Below are 5,000 nucleotides of genomic sequence, written 5' to 3' on the forward strand. Positions count from 1 at the left end.
CAAAGGGTAATTGGAAAACATGGATTGATACAAATTATAGTCCATTAGATTTATTGATGCCCCTGTGTCTATAAACACCGGGATATCCACATCCCCTACTGTTCCATAGACTGTAGGCTTGGGCTCTGGGGCGTCCCCCACGAGACCACAATGGCATTTACCAATCACCTGTACCCTTTTTGTTGATCGGGCTTCCAAACATTTCGCCGATCCCTTTGCCCTCTGATTTGACCTGCCTGGGAAGTTCTCACATTATAATTACCAGAGCCTTAAGGTGTAGGCCTCGCATCCCTCCGTATCTGAGACGGACAAGACTGCCAATAATGATCAGTGCTTTTACACATTCCACAATATTTAACCCTACACAATTTCTTTGGATGTCCTGGTTTATTGCAGTTGAAACAACGCAACTGCTGTTGCTTTTGATCGATCGATCTTTTGTTATACTCAACTTTTGCGCACAGACGATGAGGAGAAAGTTCCGTGTCTCTCTGTACTCTATCCCTCGGACCTGTCCCGTTAAAAATTGTGCTATCTACGATGGGACTTTTAGACCTGTGTTTATCTATTTGGGTATAAAGTAATTCTTCGTCTGAGGTAGGCTCAATCTTTTCATCAAAGCTATCCACTATCATGTAAGAGCAGGGAAAAATAGATCAGTTTATGAACATTATTTAGAGGGAGATTATCCTCTGTAACCCATTTAGATGTTTTCAATTTTCCTACCCAATCTGCCACTGCGTCAAACAGCTTTGAACTATGTTCTACAAGGCTATTAGTGCCTTTCTGTAGTTTATAAAGACCCCGAAGGTCTCTCACCATATCTCCGTGTTCCTTTGAGCCATATGCTGTTTTCAAAAATGCTTGCAAGTCTGTCCAGGTACGACATTTTGTAAATTGGAAACTCCTTGACCTATGGCTGAGGTCTCCCTTATTGAAATCTAGCAAAGCTTTCGCCTCTCTAAATACCTCTACATCGTCTACTATATTCTTTCCCGCTAAATAGTTATTAACTCCTTCTATGAAGATATTTACAGGTTGTGACAGTACGCCATTATCCCGCATTGTGTGAAGCAATCCTCCTTGTATGCAGACCCATAATGTACACGATGGTAAATAATCAAGTTCTCCTCGTTTTTCGTGTACATTATGGGTCTGCATACAAGGAGGATTACTTCACACTACGCGGGATAATAAACAGAGGCGTAACCCCAAAAGCCCCTTACCACAAAATAAGCCTCAGGATATGTAGTAAGCCCAACCTTGTAGCAGCCCTAATAATGAAGAACAGCACCGCTCCGGGGGGACCGAAGGAGATGTGCACGAATGTAGTTTACACATTTACTTGTCCAGAGGAGATGTGTCAATCTCACAGTCAAAAACTACATCGGGCACACTACAACGACCCTTCGGAGACGTCTGCTGGCTCACAGAAATCAAGGGGCCATCCATCAACATTACATAGATGTTCACGACAGGAAGCCATCTCTACAAGAGCTCATACAAGGCACCCAGGTCGTGCACAGAGAAGATAACTATGGTCGTCTCTTAATAACTGAAGCTGTGAGCATCGTTATTCAGAGTCGGACCATATACTCCCCTCCAGCAGGAGAAGGAATACGCAAGTCAACAGGGACCAGACAACACGCCCCAACCCACCGAGAATATCGCGCCCCTTAGAGGACACGAGAGGGCCCAGCGAGAGCCAAGTAACATCCTTGCTCAGGTCGTTGAGAACCCGCCCAACACGAATCTGCAGCCGTTAACCAACGTAGACCATTTGGACACACGCATACACACACACACGCTCACTCACTCACTCATCAAATTTAAGTTATACACATTTATGTATAAACAGAAATTATATGACTTGTACCTTTATGCACACTATAAAATAATTTTTTTTTTATTCCTGTATTTAGATTTCTATATTCATTTTTATTCCTGTATGTAATTTTGTAATTTATCTAAAACCAACATGTAACATTAAATCTTAAACATACATTTAAGGAAACACCAGCACATGGCATTTTATTTTGAATATTTTTTAACCACTGTTTATACTTTCACTGTTATTGTCACAGTGCATATGTCCTTATGTTCTTTGTATCTAAAACAACGCCCTTGAACAGTTAATCCCTAGACTAACCAGTACCCATACCTCAATGTCATACTTCCCACACGATGAAATAAATAGGCCGAAAGGCCAAATTGTAAGTCAGTAGTCGCTTGATAATGTTATAAGGCGAAACAGCTGTCACGACAAAATTCAATAAATGGAAGAAGGAAGTCTGCGTATTTTTCACCAGAAATTGACGAACGAGAATCGGAAAAAACTTCGTTGGTATGAGGATACCTGCAAGAAACTTATTGATGCCACTAAAGCAATTGCTTTTTAACGAATATATATCAATATATATATATATATACTATATATATATAATATATATATTATATATATATACATATATATATTATGTATATATATATATATAATATAATATATATGCTATATATATTATATATACATATATATATATATATATATATATAGTATATATATATATATATATATATAGATATATATATATATATACTACAATATATACATATAATATATATACTATATATATACTATAATATATACTATATATATACATACATAGATATATCTATATATAGATATATATACATAATATATATATAGTATATATATCTACATATGTAGATATATATATATATCTATATATATAGTATATATACCTATATATCCATATATAACGTACATATATATATATATATATATATACATATCTATATATAGAAAAATATATATTAATAATATATATATATATGTAAAAAATATTTTATATATTTATATAATTTATATATATTATATATTACTATAATATATATATATATACAGATTATATATATATATATATATATACACACATATATATACACACATATATATACACACACACATATATATATATATATACTTATAGTATGTATATATATATATATAGTCTATATCATATATATATATATATACTATATATATATATATATATATACACACACACATATATATATTTATATATAAATATATAAGTATATATATATATCACATATATATATATATATATATATATATTGTATATATATATATATACATAATATATATATATATATAATATATAGATATATATATATATATAGATATATACGTAAATATATATATTATCTAATATATCATAATAAAAGGAGCCCATAAAAATACCAAAATGTAGAGAGAAAAGTACTATATTTCAGAGACTGCTGTCTCTCTCTTCAGGTATATGAATGAGAAAAGTTTACAGAAAAGGTGGTATTTATACAAGAGATTCGTCCACAAGTAAGCCAATTTAGGTCACCCCCGCTGATAATCTTCCTTTAATCTTCTTAAGCGTTGGTTGAATGAACACTGCGTCGACGATGTCGGATGTCCAATTCCCTTTTGAGATGTTCATTACCTGCTTCTCTTTTATTGAAGGCCGATTCCATCATTTGACTCTTGTACCGGCAGTTGCTGCTATAAATTACACGTGACATATTCCAGTTTATTCTATGGTTATGTTCATTTATATGATTGAAAATAGCCGAGTTCTGTTGTCCATACCTAACTGACCGTTTGTGTTGTATTAATCTCTGGGGAAGTGATTTACCTGTAAATCCGATGTAAGATTGGTCACAGTCCTGCATGGGATCTCATATACCCAGAGTCTTTGGGCGATGTCTTTGTTGACGTTAATCAGGGATTTGACTAAGGTATTTGGGTAGGTAAATGCAAAAGGGTTGGATTTCCCAAGGGTGAGTTACTCTCTTAATCGTCTCCAGGTGGGAATTTTTATTTTATTGTTGGGTGTGTCTCTGGTCTTGTCTTTAGGGGTCGGTAGAAAATTACGTTTGCTTTTTGAATTGCTTTTCTCAATTATATGGTCAGGATACTTTAAAGATGAAAGTTGCTTGCGAATTAGTTCAAATTCTTTTTCCAGGAAATCTGGGGAACAAATTCGTAAGGCTCTTAAGAATAGGTTGCTAGCTAGACCTATCTTGATAGTATTGTCATGATAGCTAAAGTAGTGAATATAAGAAAGTGAGAACGTTGGTTTTCTGTATATGGTAAATTTGTATTCTGTCGTGTCTCTGATTATTAAAACATCAAGAAAAGGAATTTTGTTGTCTGTTTCCCATTCAACTTTAAATTTGATGCTGGGTCACTAATGCGTTTAATTTTGAGAGGAATTCATTAAAATTACCCCACTTATTATCCCAAAATGTTAGTATGTCATCCACGTATCTCATCCACAGCATGTTTTTGGGTTTATTGCATTTATTACTCTAGTTTCAAAGTATTCCATGTACAGATTGGCTAAAATAGGACTTAAAGGACTACCCATACTACACCCGAATTTTTGCTTGTAGAATGATTCCCCGAATGAACATACGTTATTAGATGCACATAATTCAACTAACTTTATTATTTTGTCAAGTGCCAAAGGGAAATGATCTGAATAGGGGGATAATTTTTCCCTTAAAAACTGAAGAACGTCCTGTACTGGTACTTTTGTGAATAGGGGAGTTCTACGTCAAGGCTTAAAAGTTTTATGTTGTGAAGTGGTATATGTGCTTCTCTGAATTTGTGACAAAAGTCTTCCGAATGTTTGATGTGACTGGGTGGGAGAAAAAGTGCCTAAAAAAAAGGAGAAAGGAGGCCAGCTAACCATTTAGAAATTTGTAATTGAAAGCTCCGGCGCATGAAACGATGGGTCTGAATGGAAGATTGTCTTGTGAGTTTTGGGAAGACCATAAAAGTAGGGTAATTTAGGATTAATTACTTTAAATTTCTCTAATAGTCAATACTCTTTTTTTGTCTTGGCCAATTAATCTTACTTTCCGAAAAATTCTGTGGGAACGTTCTGGAGGGGGTGGGGGGGGATTTTTTCGTCAGTTTT

The sequence above is a fragment of the Macrobrachium nipponense genome, chromosome 5 (assembly GCF_015104395.2).
Source record: "Macrobrachium nipponense isolate FS-2020 chromosome 5, ASM1510439v2, whole genome shotgun sequence".
Taxonomy (NCBI): Eukaryota; Metazoa; Arthropoda; class Malacostraca; order Decapoda; family Palaemonidae; genus Macrobrachium; species Macrobrachium nipponense.